Raw genomic sequence first — 21,459 nt, forward strand, 5'->3', positions numbered from 1 at the left:
ATTTCAATTGCAGTCCTCCAGTGCAAATGACCTTGAATCACATATAATTCATCACACCAACATTATTCAAAGACTGTATCTGTCGCTTTATCTTACTCGTGAATTCATGAAACTGTTTTTCTTTTATGGAGATCTACACTGCCACCCGTGGACTTGTGTCAACACCCTCTGATGTCCCTGCTTGGAATTTACAATCCAAACCAATAGAATCCAAACCAACTGAACCACTTGACTTTCAAAGCGAGGTGGGAGATGTCTTGCCGCTGTAGAGCATCATTAGGGCAACGTTTACTAGATTGTTCACTAAGTACCAGGATGGTTCAGACTGAAAGCTATGCTTATGGAATAATAGCCTATAGACTAAAATGACTGTGGTTGGTCATTCAACGAGGGGGGGGAAAAGCTGTGTGCCAAGTTCATTGTTGGAAGTTAATGCATTAAAAGAGGATACACGCTTTCAACTGATTAAAGAGACAGTCCTCATAACCCCTTCTTAAAGTAACACTCTTAGTAGTCTAACAGATCTTCTAAAATAACAACATCAAAAGCATTAAAAAAAAAAACTCTTTCAGGACATAGACGAGCCAAAGCAGGCCTTAATGCAAGCATAACTGAGGAATGTTTGGCAATTTACAGATCAGAAAGGGATGAACTAGCATTTATTAGCACTGTTAAACATTCATGAGTTAAATAATACATTACACATTAGCGCTGTGCTAAAAAGATCAAATTACAGAGGCCCTAGCATTATGAGATCTTGATAAACACAAGTAGAGCCTCTGAGATGAAGGCTCTGCAGCTCTGTAATCATAATTGGCCCCAGTAGGTTGCTAAGAATAAAATGTACTGGTAATGTAATGTTGTAGAGAACTCTGGGCTGCTTTGAAAAACCGAAGAATATTTACAGGACATTAGATTTTTTTTTGGCCTCGGCAGCTGCTAACAAAAGGCTGCCTGAACAAAGACATTCCCTTTGCATTTAAAATAACCATGCTCTAACCTCCCCCACCCAAAACAGAACCTTCCAACCTCAAATCATAATTTAAAACACCATCACTCCACTTCTCAAACATGGTGAAATAGCTTTAGCAGAAAAAAAAATCCATTATTTTTCCATTTTCGGTGGAGCTGCTCTTTAAGGGTCTTCACAAATCAAGAAGCATTGAAAAACCAATTAATCAAACACGAATGGCCTATCATGGCTACAGCAGACCTATTTCCATAGCAACAGCCTCTGGGTGAAATCGTCACCCTTTTAATCTGAGCAAACTATGTTTCATATAAACAAAAAAAAAGGGACAAGCAAACCAGAAGAGTAGCAGTGTGGCAAGGTAGAGGGGTTCTCAGTAGTTCCAATTGGGATATATCTGTTTTTATAGAACAGTAGAGGAGTTATTGGGACAAAAGGAATTACCCATCTAATCCATATTGTTAGAGGAGGAAGGGGGAGAGGCCTATAGCGGACTCCTATCAATCATGTTCGTTTCTCTTTCAACCGAAACGTGAATAATTCATAATATTTGTTTAGAATCAAGTATAGATACATTCTGCCACTATTCATATTCTAAATCATGCTTCATAGCATTAGCTTCAATTGTAGTTCCTTTTTCATTAAAGCTAAGTGCTCAAATGTAAAATATCGGGCACAATATCCAGATAGCAATATTAAAATACATACATAATACAATCTTATAAACTAATCCCCTGTTTTGACTAGTTGATCAATCAAATGGAAAGCAAGACATGTCAGAAGGTTTGTACTGTGAATATATTCTACATATATACAGTGCCTTGCAAAAGTATTCACCCCCCTTGGAGTTTTTCCTATTTTGATGCATTACAACCTGTAATTTAAATGGATTTATATGTGGATTTCATGTACTGGACATACACAAAATAGTCCAAATTGGTGAAGTGAAATTAAAAAAATAACTGAAGCCCCTAAATAAGATCTGGTGCAACCCATTACTTTCAAATGTCACATAATTAATTAAATAAAGCCCACCTGTGGGGCAATTTAAGTGTCACATGATCTGTCACATGATCTCAGTATATATACACCTGTTCTGAAAGGCCGCAGAGTCTGCAACACCACTAAGCAAGGAGTACCACCAAGCAAGCGGCACTATGAAGACCAAGGAGCTCTCCAAACAGGTCAGGGACAAAGTTGTGGAGAAGTACAGCTCAGGGTTGGGTTACAAAAAAATATCTGAAACTTTGAACATCCCCCAGAGCACGATTAAATCCATTATTTAAAAATGGTAAGAATATGACACCACAACAAACATGCCAAGAGAGGGCCACCCACCAAAACTCACAGACCAGGCAAGGAGGGCATTAATCAGAGAGGCAACAAAGAGACCAAAGATAACCCTGAAGGAGCTGCAAAGCTCCACAGAGGAGATTGGAGTATCTGTCCATAGGACCTCTTTAAGCCTTACACTCCACAGAGCTGGGCTTTATGGAAGAGTGTCCAGAAAAAAATAAGCAAACATGTTTAGTGTTCACCAAAAGGCATGTGGGAGACTCCCCAAACATATGGGAGAAGGTACTCTGGTCAGATGAGACTGAAAATGTAGCTTTTTGGCCATCAAGGAAAACGCTATGTCTGGCGCAAACCCAACACCTCTCATCACCCCGAGAACACCATCCCCACAGTGAAGCATGGTGGTGGCAACATCATGCAGTTGGGATGTTTTTCATCGGCAGGGACTGGGATCTGGTCAGAATTGAAGGAATGATGGATGGCGCTAAATACAGGGAAATTCTTGAGGGAAACTTGTTTCAGTCTTCCAGAGATTTGAGACTGGGACGGAGGTTCACCTTCCAGCAGGACAATGACTCTAAGCATACTGCTAAAGCAACACTCGAGTGGTTTAAGGGGAAACATTTAAATGTCTTGGAATGGCCTAGTCAAAGCCCAGACCTCAATCCAATTGAGAATCTGTGGTATGACTTAAAGATTGCTGTACACCAGCAGAACCCATCCAACTTGAAGGAGCTGGAGCAATTTGCCTTGAAGAATGGGCAAAAATCCCAGTGGCTAGATGTGCCAAGCTTATAGAGACGTACACCAAGAGACTTGCAGCTGTAATTTCCGCAAAAGGTGGCCCAAGGGGGGTGAATACTTTCGCAAGCCACTGTACACTTAAAATGGCTCATTACCAAAACATAATCTCTTCTCTTCATATATTGCAAATAAATAGTTTTCACCTTGTGAGAAATTAGTTAAATGAATGTACAAAGGTTAATTGACTACACCTTGCACTGCGTTCGGGTAAAATGTGAGCAAACGTACTGTATCTATTCAACTGTGCAATCTCAAAAACCACACCAACACAAGAAAATATAAATTATGGGAGCAAAGGTACACTGACAAGTAAACAGCAGAAGCATTGTGGCCATTGAAGCTGATAGATTTTATTTATTTTTGTAGGATACTCATTCAAGGTTTTTTCTTTCTTTCTTTTTACTATTTTCTACATTGTAGAATAATAGTGAAGACATCAAACCTATGAAATAGCACATATGGAATCATGTAGTAAACAAAACAAAACAAATCAAATATATTTTAGATTTTAGTAGCCACACTTTTCCTTGATGACAGCTTTGCACACTCTTGGCATTCTCTCATCCAGCTACATGAGGAATGCTTTTCCAACAGTTTGAAGGAGTTTCCACATATGCTGAGCACTTGTTGGCTTCTTTTCCTTCACTCTGCTGTTCAACTCACCCAAACCATCTCAATTGGGTTGAGGTCGGGTGATTGTGGAGGCCAAGTCCTCTGATGCAGCACTTCCTCACTCTCCTTCTTGGTCAAATAGTCCTTATGTTAATTGGAATGCATTCCAGGTGACTACCTCATGAAGCTGGTTGAGCAAATGCCAAGAGTGTGCAAAGTTGTCATCAAGGCAAAGGGTGTCTACTTTGAAGAATCTCAAATATAAAATATATTTTGATTTGATTAACACTTTTTTTGGTTACTAGATGATTCCATATGTGTTATTTCCTAATTTTGATGTCTTCACTATTATTCTACAATGAAAAATAGTAAAAATAACGAAAAACCCTTGAATGAGTAGGCGTGTCCAAACTTTTGACTGGCACTGTAGTTTATTTTACACATGATAAATTCAAAGACATTAAGGTACAGTACATGATGCCTCTAGTAACTAGGTTTACCTCTACAACAAAAATGCATATTTCAAGCAAATAATACATGAATACAAAACACTACATGTAGAAACCCTATTCTTGCAAATCATCACGATTCCAAGTCACATAATCACACTTCCAACAGCTGTCGAACCAAATCGTTATCCTAAAGGGCCTTTTATTATGTTTTGGAGTGCTTTCTGTTCACCCTTTCACCTCGAGAGAGAATCAGAGAGAGTGAGAAGGTATCACGTTGCACTATCAGTCACCCTGAGCTAAATAAAGCAGGTGGGTGACGGCTGTACAAACATTATGAAAGAATCTCACAAAGGTTGCCGGTTGCCATAGGTACAGTATGCTAATTCATAAACGGTATCATCTCTGGACGTGGGGGGAAGTGCTGTCTGTGTAACAGGCTTTATTTGGCCATTACTGTCTGGCTCGATCCCTCCCAGAACAGGCAGACAGACAACATGTTCTTTATTCTAACAGGGCAATGATGATGCAACTGGCGATTATGTAATAAATTAAATTGTAATTCGGCTGCTTCTCCATTGTCGAAGGGTTGACTTTTCTGAGAATATCGCTTTATTGTTTGACGCTTCTCTCTTGGTGTAATGGTCTAAGACCCTGGTTGCTCCCATTGTCGGAGATCTGGGTTCATATCCTGTGTGATACTTTTTCGCCCTATGTGGTGCGGTCTCTCATGGGGGAAGAGGTCAAAGGAGGGTGAATGTAGCGGACATGAACGCGTCGTGTGACGAGGTAGCCCCGCCTGCGAACTTCACAACCAGAATCTGCCCTCGGACCAAGAAGAAATCTCCTCTTGGTCTGATGGTCTAAGACATTGGTTGCTTCCAGGGGGAGAACTTGGATTCATACCTGGTGTGACACACACACAATTGGCTTGGTGACAGTTTGATATTGCAATTTCAAAGTCCAGAATGACCGCCCAGCCGACCCTAACCGTGATGCAAAGGCAGGACGAAACTTTGGGGCAAATCTGTTCCCCTCTCTCCACTGTAGTTGTGTTTGTATTCGCATCTTGTACATCATAGTCAAATGGGAGTCAAATAACAAAGGCCTTCCAATTATGCGCAACACATTGTGTGCAAGCTGGTATATCAGAAAGCTATTGTTCTTCTGATCGTCTGACCTTACCTTTGAAATGGTTTCATCGCAGCTCGGATTGCCTGCACCATTTGATTTAGCTAAGGGATTAAACCAGCATCTGCAATGCCACAGTGAAGTGGACTAGAAAAGCTAGAGTTTCACAGAGAAAGAGAGCTAGACAGTATGCAGTGGATACCTCTCACATTTGTCCTAAAAAAGATTTAATATCGTTCAACTCAACTTCATATCACTTCTTATCTGTATTTGTATTTAGGACCCAATGACTACAGAGCTAGAGCTACACAAAGACAGAGAGCTACAGTTGAAGTTGGAAGTTATATACACGTTTTTCAACCACTCCACAAATTTCTTGTTAACAAACTGTAGATTTGGCAAGTCGGTTAGACATCTACTTTGTGCATGACACAAGTAATTTTTCCAACTATTGTTTACAGACAGACTATTTCACTTAAAATTCACTGTATCACAATTCCAGTGGGTCAGAAGTTTACATACACTAAGTTGAATGTGCCTTTAAACAGCTTGGAAAATCCCAGAAAATGATGTCATGGCTTTAGAAGCTTCTGATAGGCTGATTGGCATCCTTTGAGTCAATTGGAGGTGTACCTGTGGGTGTATTTCAAGGCCTACCTTCAAACTCAGTGCCTCTTTGCTTGACATCATGGGAAAATCAAAAGAAATCAGCCAAGACCTCCACAAGTCTGGTTCATCCTTGGGAGCAATTTCCAAACGCCTGAAGGTATCACGTTCATCTGTACAAACAATAGCACGCAAGTACAAACACCATGGGACCACGCAGCCGTCATACCACTCAGGAAGGAGATGCGTTCTGTCTCCTAGAGATGAACGTACTTTGGTGCGAAAAGTGCAAATCAATCCCAGAACATCAGCAAAGGACCTTTTGAAAATGTTGGAGGAAACAGGTACAAAAGTATCTATATCCACAGTAAAACAAGTCTTATATCGACATAACCTGAAAGGCCGCTCAGCAAGGAAGAAGCCACTGCTCCAAAACCTACATAAAAAAGCCAGACTACGGTTTGCAACTGCACATGGGGACAAAGATCGTACTTTTTGGAAAAATGTCCTCTGGTCTGATGAAACAAAAATAGAACTGTTTGGCCATAATGACCATCGTTATGTCTGGAGGAAAAAGGGGGAGGCTTGCAAGCCGAAGAACACCATCCCAACCGTGAAGCACGGGGGTGGCAGCATCATGTTGTGGGGGTGCTTTGCTGCAGGAGGGACTGGTGCACTTCACAAAATAGATGGCATCATGAGGCAGGAAAATGATGTGGATATATTGAAGCAACATCTCAAGACATCAGTCAGGAAGTTAAAGCTTGGTCGCAAATGGGTCTTCCAAATGGACAATGACCACAAGCGTACTTCCAAATGTGTTGCAAATGGCTTAAGGACAACAAAGTCAAGGTATTGGAGTGGCCATCACAAAGCCCTGACCTCAATCATATAGACATTTTGTGGGCAGAAATGAAAAAGCGTGTGCGAGCAAGGAAGCCTACAAACCTGACACAATTACACCAGCTCTGTCAGGAGGAATGGGCCAAAATTCACCCAACTTATTGTGGGAAGCTTGTGGAAGGCTACCCGAAACATTTGACCCAAGTTAACAATTGAAAGGCAATGCTATTAAATACTAATTGAGTGTATGTAAACCTCTGACCCACTTGGAATGTGATGAAAGAAATAAAAGCTGAAATAAATAAATCTCTCTACTATTATTTTGACATTTCACATTCTTAAAATAAAGTGGTGATCCTAACTGACCTAAGACAGGGAATTTTTACTAGGATTAAATGTCAAGAATTGTGAAAAACTGAGTTTAAATGTATTTGGCTTAGGTGTATGTTAACTTCCGACTTCAACTGTACACACTATTGAGCGAATACTTCTACTTTTGTACTTTCATATTATGATTTAATATCATGATTTCATATCATTATAATGTTACCATTTCATATCAACTGCTTTATTTAGGTCCCAATGCATTACACGGTTTCATGGCTCTAGCTCCTTAATAGAGACACATTGACCCGACCACCACTATGCATGGGCTTTTTGCTCGCTGTAGTATTGCATTGGAATGGTAGTACAATTGTAGTATGCATCGCCATACATAGCATTGTCATGTCGATTGACAAAGAGCAAGAACCAAGTGGAAGATGGTTTCAATGGCTCACTTTGGCTGATGAGAGTATTTTCATACAATGTACTTACACACTGTGACAGCGTTCGTTTGCCGTACTTTTGAGCTAAAGCCTTTGTGATAGAATACAAACAATGATTTAGGATCAAAATGGCCCAAGATCGACATTATTTCTGTAACAAGGGGATAGATAAAACAAGGGCAAAATCTGACAAATATTGGGACGTAATTGCATTTTATAATATCCTTTAGAAATATTTATCAATCAGCCTTAAAAAGGGATGGAATTAATAAAATACATATTCTATTATAATTAGCATAATCTACTTTGAGGTTTTGTGTCTACCTCCATTTTCTCTGAGGACCAAGCAATCAAGAATCTCGATGTAATGTATTATTCAAAATGGGTGTCCAGGCGTTTTCAGGGTCAATACATCAACAAAACAATGTTTGCTTTGTAAAACGAACCAAAAAAACTCTTCACGCATTCAAATCAAACAAGCTTCACCGCCGCACACTGCCCCACTCAGCTTTTGATTGAATAGTGACCGTACTTTATTGCCTGCTTAGCGCTCCCATCCCTGGCAGTGTTGGGAGAAACCCAGGTTTACTAAGCCTTCCTCCTTCAACCACCCAATTCACACCTTCCCTGATTGGAGCCATCTTGTTTGAGAGCGATGGCTCACTCACACAGGTTCACAGTTGCTATTGTAAAATCATTGAGCGTTTAATTGAAACAAATTACTATAATAATATAACATTATCCTTGCAGGCGCCCAGCCGTGACAGCTTTAATTAGGGCTGTGTTCGAGACTGATCCTTCAAAAGCAACGGTAAACACGCCTTAGGTAATAGGCGAGCCAACCAGCCAGCTAGCTACCGGGCCCTCATACTGCCTACTGACGGCCCTCATGTTCCCTTGGGAGACCCAGGTTCTAATCCCGCCAGTTTCAAAAGCACACATGTGAGACTTATATCATGTTCAATGTTGGGAAACCACGTGTCTGAGTCATGTGAAAAGCCCATGTAAAACTTCACGTGTCTGAAAACCACGTGTCTGTTTATCCCACGGAACGTCACACGTGTCCGAAAACCACGTGACTGACTCGTGCAAATTTCACATGTAAACATTTACAATAACTTACCCGTGTACCAATACCACGTGTACTTTTCACATGTTTTTTTTTTTTCATTTTGGTTTTCAAGGGAGGGATGCAAAGTAATAAGGTAGGCAGAAGATGCCTTGGATGAAACGCGCAAAGGAAAAAACAGGATTGGCTTGCGATAATGAAAGTAATTAAAGTAGTCCAGGTATTGGATACAGGGTATATTTAGGACATGAAGCGGATAATTCCCAAGGTGGGTTATCATCATTCTACACAGCGAGGAAAATTCTGTTTATTTCTATGGTAGCTCTTTGTCAATGAATTCATAATTGGCTGTACATATGCATATAATTCACCCCATTTACATGGCCTAGGTCACTTGTACTTGCTAAGCAACAACTGAACAAGCAACCTCCGATCACTCCAACTTGATCCTAATCCTAATGACAAGAACAAAAAATACATACAAATCTCTTGAACATACTGTACTTCCTTCACTTCCTTTGGCTGAGAAATGGCAAACGCTCCTCAAACGAGCAGTATCAAAAAGTAATTACACATAGCTGTTATGTCTCACGGTGACATTGCAAAGAAAGCACAGTTACGCACAGTTCAGTTCCAATGTGTCCAAAACAATCCAAGTGTCCCTTTTTTCATTCTGTCAATGTACACGCCAGAGTGCCACGGTTCGAGAGAGATTTTAAAGACCACTTGGATGTTTTTCTGTCAGGAGCTGTACAGTGTACACCAACCTGGCACTCAATATGGAGGCATGGAATTAGCCTTGAGTTGAGCAAGTATGTTTCTCTCATCAGCACAGATTTAAACACACCTGAGCCATACTATAGTAGGACTGTAAGCCACTAAGTCTCTCTTTGAAGATATACTGAGACAGAGTCACTAATAAGGCAATGATGGGTGCAAGCACATTTTCCAAAGCTTGGCTGCACTACAACAGTAATGTGCCAGTGCCGTTGAACAGAACAGGAACAAATTGGAGTGCTTCGGGTACCATAAAACAGAGGGTTGATATCCTATCACATATGACTGAATAGTGACTACTAACCACCAACCACCTTTTCAAAATGGAGACTTGAAAATTGTGATTTGCAGATGTGAAATGTCGTAGTGTCCCCTTTGGCGTTATCCTCCATGTTCCTCATTACATGTAATGTCAGCGGCCCCCTTTTCTCTTCCCCTTCCCCCCCTTTCTCTATCTCTCAAAGCACCCCATCACACAACTGTCTCCCACCTTCACAAAGGGAGAGTATCTGAGCAAATGTCTCGTCTGACATGTTTGAGACGATTGTGAGGAGCTGTGGGGACCCACGGAACCGACAGTAAGACAGAGTCTGCCTCCCAAATGGCACCATATTTCCTACTAAATGCACTAGTGCCATAGGGCTCTGGTCAAAAGTAGTGCACTATGTAGGGAATAGGGTGCCATTTGGGACACAACCTGTGAGCCGCTCTGCTTCTTCTAATGAGAGCACAGTCAAATACGTCTCCCATCCGCTTCCTCACCTCGCACTCACACACAGTATGCGCGCCTACAGACATACACACACCGTGTGTGCTTATAGGCGCGCGTGCACACACACACACGCATACATACACACTCCACACACACACGCATGGGCACGTAAAGTTCTCACACTGCGGGGAGTCTCGGCAACAATTAAGTTAACCAGGAGGTGATTTGCGAGAGTGTTAACTCCTCACACACACTGTCTTCACATGTTCTTGACAGGAGCCTTCTTCACCTATTGCACATGTGGACCTCCAAAGAGCATACTGCAGTAATAACATACAAATGAGTAGCTGACACACAGTATGTCTGAATACCATAATGGTATAATACAGTAGAGGGGAATCATTTGAATAGGCTAATCTTACAGTGCAATGTCAAGAGTATAGCCGAGAAAGCGCCAGCATTTTGGATCGGCCCATTATTACAGTTGCACATCCTATTAGTCAAAGTACTGTACACTGGAGAGGACAATAGTCAGTGGGGGAAGCTGCGATCATGTGGGATCTTCTCCAATAGCCAACAGGGGGCGAATATTCCTCCAAGTAGGATGGCGAAGATATGGCACAGAGCAATATGGACACGATTTCATGCAATGATAAGCTGCAGTAGGGGCCTGTGGCTAAATGTAATATGAAATATGAAATCCTTTATCTATGTAACTGCATCACAGGACTGCGTCCATCATCTGCTGCAGCTGAGTCTTGTTTGGTGGCCTCGTTGACTACGTCTCAAATGGCACCCTATTCCCTATTTAGTGCATTACTTTTGACCAGGGCCCACAGTGCTCTGGTTCAAAAGTAGTGCACTAAATAGGGAATATTTGGGATGTAATGATTATTTTTTTTCACACAATGAGTCTTCAATACCTCTCATATCGGCAACTCGAGTGACGAGCATAAACATGATGATACGTAAACACTATATCTATCTGTACTTAGAAATGGAAAGCTTTCAATTAGTTTATTTGTATGGAGATATGTGTTTCCACTTCCACTCTGTTGCAATGACCTCTAACCATGCTGATATGATACAGTGGAGTGAGTGGGCTGTAGGCACTCAGACAACAGACGGAGTGGTATACAATGAAGTCAACCAATGGAAATGTAATTGATATTAACCTATTAAAAGATGCATTATGCAGAAATCACTTGGCCATTTCCTGGTTGCTAAAATTCGAATAGTTTGCTTAATTTGATTGTACGTGACAAAACAAGCAAGCATAGTGTAGAGAATAATTGCACCATCTACACCGCTCTGAAAAATCTTTTCCATAACCAAAAATATTGTATTTTCAGCTTTTTGAAGCTGGTGTAAAAAAACGAAAGGGAAAGAGGCAAAAACGGAACTTAAAAACAAGAAGCATAGAAATGGTGCACATTGAACATATCTACCGCTTCTTAGACTTGCTTTTAATGAGAATTACACATCTATAAAACACGTTTCTATGTAAATTTAGTCGGGTCGCCCAAAAAGTTACATATTGCAGCTTTAAATCAAAGAATTGAAATCAACCTATTGAATCAACCTATTGAAAAATGTATGAACACCCTTAGGTCTGAAATGTGAAATGCCTGAAATGCAATGGAGCTGGCCAATGTTAAAACATAACACTATTTCCGAGGGTGTGCATGAAAAGGAAATGAAATCCATACCTTATCCTTGATTAGCTTAATCCTAAGGCTAATTGACTTTATCAGAAAGAAGACAAAGATGAGTTCTAGCCGTCTAGCAGCGATGAATTCAAAGTTCTCTTAGATATAATGAAATTGGAAATAACATTATATTTCGCTCCAATATTTCTTCATAATATACAACTACAGTTTCATATCGCATTGCTGGAAAAATAAGGCACCTTTTCCCGGGAGATGATAAAATAATTTATTTTTTCCTTATCGGTCATCTATTTTTTCAGCAGAATGCTATTACATGGCTGCTGGCGGTTGCTTAGCAACAGGAAATATTAATAGGACCTTTTATTAGCCGAGCTTTACCAGTGGAGTACTAAAATGAGGAAGTGGAAAACATGAATGTGTTACATAAATCTTTAGACCTTTCAGGGTTTGCACGAGTCTCTGTTTGTCCAATGATTTATTACGGCGATTCTTCATTTATGGGAAAAAGGGCCTGTGAAATACAAAAATGGAACATTAGCTTGAAGGACTATTTGAAAATAAATAATTGCAAAAGGTGAAAAGAAAGCTGTTTAAAAAGCAGGCCTCTCTCTCTCTCTCTCTCTCTTTCGCTCAGGTTTCACAGGGCTATCAAACAAAAATGTGTTTCGGAAGCATCGATCATCTATCTGAGCCTGGAATAGTTTATATAATATATAAGATACGTTCTATATCATGCTTGTCGAACTGTGATAAAAAAAACTGAAAGAAATGGATCTATCATTTCCCTAGAGACACTATAATCCTCTTAACCAATCACTGAGAATTAAGGTCTCTAGATAGAGAAATGGGTTTTATACCATTAATGTATTCTCTTTGAATAATGAAGAGGGTAGAATTTGTAGCAATCCAACGGCAGAAAACCTATAGCAGCCTTGTACTACTGGCCACTGTAAACAACATTATAGAAGTTATTGATGAAAATCTAAAACATAATTAACTACATGACTATACTATGGACCTGGCAATCTTAACAGAAAGGTATTATTGATTTAAACTAATGCTCATGTGCTAGTTAACTTGTTTTAAGAGACTAAAGGCATATTTTTCATCATGGATCACCAAATTGAAATGTATTGAATACAGTATTAGTTAAATATGATTTAGATTGAGTAAAAAAATCATCTTGGTTTGAAAAAATAATACATTTGATCAATCCTAATATAGGAAAATCAATGTATGGCAAGTAGCCATTGTCTATTTATTATTTAGGAAGCACATAATAAAGTCCAGCAATTTTTTGCTAATACCTCTTCCTCGCACCTGCCCACATTGGTGGGCAATCTAGTTAAGTTACTGAAAGCTTGAATTAGGAAGAACACATTAAGATGCACCTCTAGTATCTTATCATTAATTCATTAGCCTTGTCTGTGACAAGTTAAGTTGACAGTGGATCCTCTTTCATTCATGTACATTTAGGCGAACACCTGCCGTAAGCACCAGAGACTGAAAACCCAACTAGCTGCCACCTTTAACATGACTATCGGGTCAAGATGAACCCATTCAATGAATCCTCAGAATAATAGTCAGCAGATTAAAGGATTGTGAATTCAATTCATTTGGAACGTTGGAACAAAAGGAGGTGATATTAAGCTGTGAGCTGAATATGAGCATCCTTGGCCTTAATATTGTTAATTAACTTCCATTACAATAGGGGTTAAGCAATTGGCTTCCCTCATTGTCCTTATGCATCCTGTAACAGGGCACACGAGAATATTAGGATAGCTACGTGTTTATAGCGCTAATACCTTGAAATTAAAGCAATCGTTCATGACAAAAATCCCTCTGTTGATCTATGCATTTATCAATTTGCTACGTATTCCAATAGCCATTTAATATAAACACGTAGATGTTGATGATGATGATGTCATAAATAAATGCAGGGCATGAATACGATATCCAGTCAAAGATGAATTATTCAAGTTGTAGTACTGTTTGTGTTTCAGATGAGGGCAATCTAATGATGAAAGATGCATGTGCACACCATATTTGACTTAGAAAGTGCTCCGAAACGGTTACGTTTTCAACAACAACAGTTTTTGCTGGTCAGATCACATTATCAGGAAAAAGAACTCAGGGCACTATCACACGCAGTATTGCTTGAAACATCCAGGTATCACAGACTAGTAGTAGGCCTAATAAACTGGAATACAACTAGCACTCTGGTCGTTAAGAGATAAAGGGGCACCTCCACAGCAAATGCACAAGCCAATGAAGACAGTACACAAACAAATGTGGGACCTAGTATTTAGTGCTAGTCCAGAAACCCTCTACCACCGGCCGATGGGTATCTCCCTAAGCGTTATGGAAAAGATCAGTGTAACCTGAGCGTGGATATTAAATGTCTAATGTGTTTTGGAACTTGTGGAAGATGCTATGACAGTTAACGCATTAACAGAGAGAGTGGAGGGCTTGCCAAGTGCATCGAAGCATCGGAGAAAAGGCTCTCGGAAAGATATCGGGTTCGTCCAGGAGGGGCTCAGGACCGCAACACAATAAGCATCAGCTAAGGCCCTTATTAATTGAAAATGGCTCTCAACTAAATGAGGAAAGTACAGTCAATGACATGTTTCAGGCCTAAGAGTTGAGGGGAGAACAAGAACAGGATAGTACCTGTGTAGATGAGAGGGAGCGTTTTATTTTATTTTCTGCCAGCACTTTGTATGTGTGGCTTGTCGATCAAGTGTGTTTGGCTAAGAGGCTGAACAGAGTTTTTGAAAAGAAACACAATTCATAAGAAATTAGCTTGTTTCTAGAAAAGAGGTGTGGGTGTATAGGGATGATGTAAAGCTGTACGGTAGGCATACATGCACAGCTAGCATTTAGCATGAACATTTAGTAGACAGAGAGGTTTGTGAGTTTTCAGAAAGCAAGAGGCTATCAGCTTTAGCTAACAAGTGGATGTACTCACTCTTGTTAGCGTTTAGGTAATTATCCTTAGCTTGTAGCTTATTAGCATTTTAGCTTACAATAGCATTTGCCTTAAGCTAATACAAGCCAATTCATACATCCACTGGTCCTCCGCATTTAATGCCATATCGCACTAGGCAGCTGGGTCTGAAACGCTTAACACTTTGATAATACATATAACATATTAATATAATATAAGATAACATACTTAGCTATATGCAAAGTATTGTGCTGTATACCCATGTCATGTTATACCTGTGAACTACTACTTTAATCTGGTGTTCTGCTAGTTTACTGCTTTAAAACCCATAAGCCTTTCAGTATTTACATAAGGACCCGACATAAACCTCTTTTCCTGAACTGCATGATCTCTTAACGATCTAACACCCAAATCCTGAGAAAATAATGTGTTGAATTAAAAAAAAAAAAAAAAGTTTGTTCATTTAGAATTAGAGCTACTTTCCTTCTCCGCAATATCTCCTCTCTCTCCCTCGCTCTCGTTCTCTCTCCATCCAGCCCAATTGCACTCTTTTCATTGTCGAGCTCACGTATTGAATCTGCCTGATGAAAACAGATCTCACTGCAGCGCCACAATAGAATGGCTGATGCAGGAAAGATGAAACATAATGGGATTTTTTTCCCCCATGTGCTCAAGATTGAATATAAGGCCTGACCTCCAGATGTAGTAGATCCATTTCAGGAGCAAAGATATTGTTTATGAAGAGGAAGAAGACGATGAGGTCACAACAATACCTTGCGCCATCTTCCAACACAACGTGATACAAACATATACTGTTATTGGCAATATATTCACTTATACACCAACACAAACGTCAATATTCACACCGATATATACATCCTTACAACAAAAAAGCATGAAAATGTGTGAACAAATCACAATTATTATAATCTTTCGACATGTGAAAATGTTCACAAGTCCGATGTGGTGTTCGGACAGGTGTAAAGTTTCACGTGCTAATATTTCACGTGTTTTTTCCTCACGTGAAAAGAAATTCCCCTCGTGTTTTTTTTCACCACTTCCAGCTACATCTGGTCTCCCATCCAGGGGAGAGAAAGCAAAGGTCAAGGTAACTTAACCAAAGATAGTAAAATCGCAGGACAGAGGCGTTTTGTTTAATAGCGTTACCATATATTATTTTCTACTGGAAAAAAAAAATAATTGCATCCATTTACAATTCATTTGCTCTCGCATGTAAAAAAATAAAAATAAAAATTCTTGCAATATTTTGTTTTGCTCCCAATACTTTCGGGTTTATGTCTTGCTTTCAATATCAATATTTTTCTTTACAGAATTCTGTTGAGAATTCTTCAGAAATTTTGCTTGATATTAATGGCACAAAAGTAACTCACTCATTAGAGGATTGCACCATATATTAACACTATTACTCTATTAAAAGTGTTTAAAGCGGCAATACTTAATTCAAACATTAAGAAAAGTGCTCCCCGCCCCGCCACAGTTTCGGTAAAGAGCTGAGGGACGGGGCTGGAGAAATGCAACAACTCTCAAATAAATAGACTACTCTATGGATGCAAGGACTGACCATCCATGATATCAAAATTATAGTTTTAATGTTTTTAGGCTATACATGTATGTCACGTTCCTGACCTATTTCTGTTAGTTTGTTGTATGTGTTAGTTGGTCAGGACGTGAGTTTGGGTGGGCATTCTATGTTTTCTGTTTCTATGTTGGTTTAAGGGTTGCCTGGTATGGCTCTTAATTAGAGGCAGGTGTTTGGCGTTTTCCTCTAATTGAGAGTCATATTTAGGTAGGTTGTTTCACAGTGTTCGTTGTGGGTGGTTGACTCCTGTGTCAGTGTTTGTCGCACCATACGGGACTGTTCGGTTTGTTTTTGTACATCGTCATTTTGTGTAGTCTATTTTCCCTGTTCGTGCGTTCTTCGTGTTAATGTAAGTTCGTCGTCCAGGTCTGTCTACTCCGTTTGTTGTTTTGTTAATTTATAGTGAAGTTCGTGTTTTTCGTCTTGTCTTTAAATAAATTATGTGTTCACAACCCGCTGCGCCTTGGCTCCATCACTACTCCTCCTTTTCGGTTTAAGAGGAGGAGGACTACCGTTACAGAACCACCCACCAAACCCGGATCAAGCAGCGGGTAAACGGACAGCGCACGAAACAGGATTTCTGGTCTTGGGAGGAAATCATAGAAGGAAAGGGACCATGGGCTAAAGTTGGAGTAAATCACCGCCCATGGGAACAGCTGGAGGCAGCTCGGAGAGCAGAGGAAACCGGAGAGAGGAACCGGCGTTATGAGGGGACGCGTCTAGCACGGAAGCCCGAAAAGCCCGTGAGTACTGCCCAAAAATTTCTTGTGGGGGGGGGGGGGGGGGGGGGGGGGGCTAAGAGGTAGTGGGCCAAGGGCAGGTAGGAGACCTGCGCCCACTTCCCAGGCTAACCGTGGAGAGCGGGAGTACGGGCAGACACCGTGTTACGCAGTAGAGCGCATGGTGTCTCCTGTACGTGTGCATAGCCCAGTGCGGGTTATTCCACCTCCCCGCACTGGTAGGGCTAGATTGAGCATTGAGCCAAGTGCCATGAAGCCGGCTCTACATATCTGTCCACCAGTACGTCTCCTTGGGCCGGCTTATATGGCACCAGCTTTACGCATGGTGTCCCCGGTTCGCCTACATAGCCCGGTGCGGGTTATTCCACCTCTCCGCACTGGGCGGGCGACGGGGAGCATTCAACCAGGTAAGGTTGGGCAGGCTCGGTGCTCAAGGGAGCCAGTACGCTTGCACGGTCCGGTATTTCCGGCGCTACCTCCCCGCCCCAGCCCAGTACCACCAGTGCCTACACCACGCACCAGGCTTCCAGTGCGTTTTCAGAGCCCTGTTCCTCCTCCACGCACTCTCTCTATGGTGCGTGTCTCCAGCCCAGTGCCTCCCGTTCCGGCACCACGCACTAAGCCACCTGTGCGTCTCCAGAGCCCTGTACACACTGTTCTTTCTCCCCGTACTCGTCCTGATGTGCGTGCACTCAGCCCGGTGCCACCAGTGCCGGTACCACGGACCAGGCATATAGTATGCTTTGAGAGTCCAGTGTGCCCTGTCCCTGCTCCCCGCACTAGGTTTGAAGTGCGTGTCTCCAGTCCGGTGCCTCCAGTTCCGGCACCACGCACCAGGCCTACAGTGCGTCTCAGCCGGCCAGAGTCTGCCGTCTGCCCAACGGCGCCAGAACTGTCCGTCTGCCAAGCGCCGCATGAACTGCCCGTCTGCCATGAGCCTACAGAGCCTTCCGCCAGACAGGAGCAGCCAAAGCCTTCCGCCAGACAGGATCAGTCTGAGCCATCCGTCTCCGCAGCGCCATCTGAGCCATCCGTCTCCGCAGCGCCATCTGAGCCATCCGTCTCCGCAGCGCCATCTGAGCCATCCGTCTCCGCAGCGCCATCTGAGCCATCCGTCTCCTCAGCTCCATCTGAGCCATCCGTCTCCCCAGCGCCATCTGAGCCATCCGTCTCCACAGCGCCGTCTGAGCCATCCGTCTGTCCCGAGCCATTAGAGCCGCCCGTCTGTCACGAGCCGTCAGAGCCGTTAGTCAGTCAGGAGCCGCTAGAGCCATTCGTCAGTCAGGATCTGCCAGAGCCGCCAACCAGACAGGATCTGCCAGGGCCGCCAACCAGACAGGATCTGCCAGAGCCGCCAACCAGACAGGATCTGCCAGAGCCGCCAACCAGACAGGATCTGCCAGAGCCGCCAACCAGACAGGATCTGCCAGAGCCGTCAGTGAGCCATGAGCGTCCAGAGCCGTCAGCCAGCCATGAGCGTCCAGAGCCGTCAGCCAGCCATGAGCGTCCAGAGCCGTCAGCCAGTCAGGAGCTGTCCCTCAGCCCAGAGCGGCTATTTATCCAGAACTGCCCCTCAGTCCAGAGCTGTCTCTCTCTCCGGAGTTGCCTTTCAGTCCGGAGTTGCCCCTCTATCATGAGCTACCTCTCTATCCTGAGCTACCTCTCTATCCTGAGCTATCCCTCTGTCCTGAGCTATCCCTCTGTCCTGAGCTATCCCTCTTTCCCGGTGCTGCCCCTTGTCTCGATGTTACCCGAAGGATTAAGTGGGTGTAATATGAGGGTGGTCATTTGTAGGGGGAGATGTAAGCTGGGATTGACTATGGTGGGGTGGGGACCTCGCCCTGAGCCTGAGCCACCACCGTGGTCAGATGCCCACCCAGACCCTCCCCTAGACTTTGTGCTGGTGCGCCCGGAATTCGCACCTTAAGGGGGGGGTTATGTCACGTTCCTGACCTATTTCTGTTAGTTTGTTGTATGTGTTAGTTGGTCAGGACGTGAGTTTGGGTGGGCATTCTATGTTTTCTGTTTCTATGTTGGTTTAGGGGTTGCCTGGTATGGCTCTTAATTAGAGGCAGGTGTTTGGCGTTTTCCTCTAATTGAGAGTCATATTTAGGTAGGTTGTTTCACAGTGTTCGTTGTGGGTGGTTGTCTCCTGTGTCAGTGTTTGTCGCACCATACGGGACTGTTCGGTTTGTTTTTGTACATCGTCATTTTGTGTAGTCTATTTTCCCTGTTCGTGCGTTCTTCGTGTTAATGTAAGTTTGTCGTCCAGGTCTGTCTACTCCGTTTGTTGTTTTGTTAATTTATAGTGAAGTTCGTGTTTTTCGTCTTGTCTTTAAATAAATTATGTGTTCACAACCCGCTGCGCCTTGGTTCCATCACTACTCCTCCTTTTCGGTTTAAGAGGAGGAGGACTACTGTTACAATGTGGAGCTTTCTTACATGTGAAACTGCAAATTAGATTTTCACTTTCACGTAATTGCAAGTTCACATGTGAAAAATAATCACACATGAATGTTTTTCACATATGAAACTGCAAATTAGATTTTTACATGTGATTGTTTTTCACGTGTGAACTTGAAATTCCACATGTTAACGTGAGATGCTCACATGAGGAGTTGTTTTACATGTGAAACAGCAAATGCGATCTTCACATGAATGTTTTTCACATGTGAAAATGCAATTCCACATGTGAAAATTCTATCCAAAACAATCCGATTCTCACATGTGAAAGTTCTTAACCTGTGAAACCGCACATTTCACATGTGAAACTGCAATTCACATGTGAGGTGAAAACAATGGTATTGTTGATTTCCACATGTAAACTGAAAATGTATTTTTTTTTGTAAGGGTACCAGGGTACCAACACTGAGATACACTAACAAACTGTACACACCAATAATATACACCAACACTAAAATATACACCAATATATATTTTTCTCTTATTGGCCATGCTAAGAGATGTTCCTTATTACTGGATTACCCCTTGTTTGAACTGTAGCTCACATAATTGTTACGCTCAACAGATTTGACTAATGTATATCTTAAAGAAGGCCTTTGTTGTGCAAATGAAGCTTTGCAACGGTTATCGTTACTCATTGTGTACTTATTCCCCGCGTCATTATCTTTCCCATTATTTCTCTTTTTTTCTCTCTGCATTTTTGGGAAGGGCCCGTAAAACATTTCACTGTTAGTCTACACCTGCTGTTTACGAAACATGTGACCAATAAAATGTGATTTGATTAGGTTCGTTATCTAGTACACAATGTATGGAGACTATCTGTGTATGCTTATACAAAATGACAAATTCATGATCTGAAGAGATCTAGTTAGATGCAGCTGTGAATAATAATAATATAATAATACCATTTGTGATTTGTATAGTGCTTTTTGAAGACGATTCAATTCTTGAACGCTTAAATGTCTCATCCTGTCCAGTGTAGTGTAGCATGCAAAAGAGTGACCACCATTTATATCCTCTCTATGACTACTCAATAGCCACCACAATTGAAAGGAAACCATTATCATTTTGTGAAATATAAAATATCCATATTTACTGTGAGGATAACACTTTCCATAGTAATTGTAACATTATGTACTACAGTACCCATAATGCTCTGTAATTTGAATTTTTTTATCATACTAAACACATAACAACTGTTCTGTTCTAACATATGAACTGTTGCTATGTTTAAAGAATAGAATACTGTGGTTTATGTTAAAAGACATGTTTATTCAGAGGCAATATTGCTGAGCAATAAGGGGGAGGTGTGGCATGATATACTACAGTATTCATAATTCTCTGTAACCATTTCTGTTTGTATCTTACTAAACACGTTTCTAAAGATAACGCTATGGATTCCAGTCTCCTTATTATCACGGTATTAGAAAAGCTGATATTCGTTTTTTGTATAGAGATATGACCACGTCTACAATCAGATATAGTGGTCCTAAGTTATTACCTTGAACTCACGGTCTCTACATATACTGTAGCTTTTGTGTACACATTTAGATTTTATTTTCTCAGTTAAAATGACACTGGTTTCTCTAACCAGGCATATTAAACGGTCTCTACTCTCTACATAGACAGCTTCAACGAGATGATGGTGTATACAGTACATGTAGGCCACGTCCCAAATGTTCCCCTATTCCCTTTATAGTGCACTACTTTTGACTAGAGCTCGATGGGCCCTTGTCAAAAGTAGTGCACTATGAAAGGGAATAGGGTGCCATTTGGTATGCATTTGTTTTTATTGAGAATGATCTCATTCCAGACATATGGAAACAATGTCAATTTCCTGCCAATCTCATTAATACAATTATGGCTAATTATGATAATTTGTGGCACACTGAAGCAGTTTGTGTAAAAAGGCTGAGGGAGGGTGTATTCATATAACAATCAGAGTGTATTCATAATGGCTGATGCTCACTTTTTAGAGAGATATGACACGGATGGATTTACCC

At 41.5% G+C, this 21,459-nt stretch overlaps 1 protein-coding gene across 2 annotated transcripts in view; it reads right to left on the reverse strand.

Annotated features, from left to right (window-relative positions):
- Nucleotides 1–21,459, reverse strand: part of LOC129840950 (TOX high mobility group box family member 2-like) — a gene marked incomplete at its 5' end in the record, with an annotated part of 72,251 nt that overhangs the window by 29,283 nt on the left and 21,509 nt on the right.

This window comes from Salvelinus fontinalis, chromosome 3, assembly GCF_029448725.1.
Source record: "Salvelinus fontinalis isolate EN_2023a chromosome 3, ASM2944872v1, whole genome shotgun sequence".
In the NCBI taxonomy this organism is placed as follows: Eukaryota; Metazoa; Chordata; class Actinopteri; order Salmoniformes; family Salmonidae; genus Salvelinus; species Salvelinus fontinalis.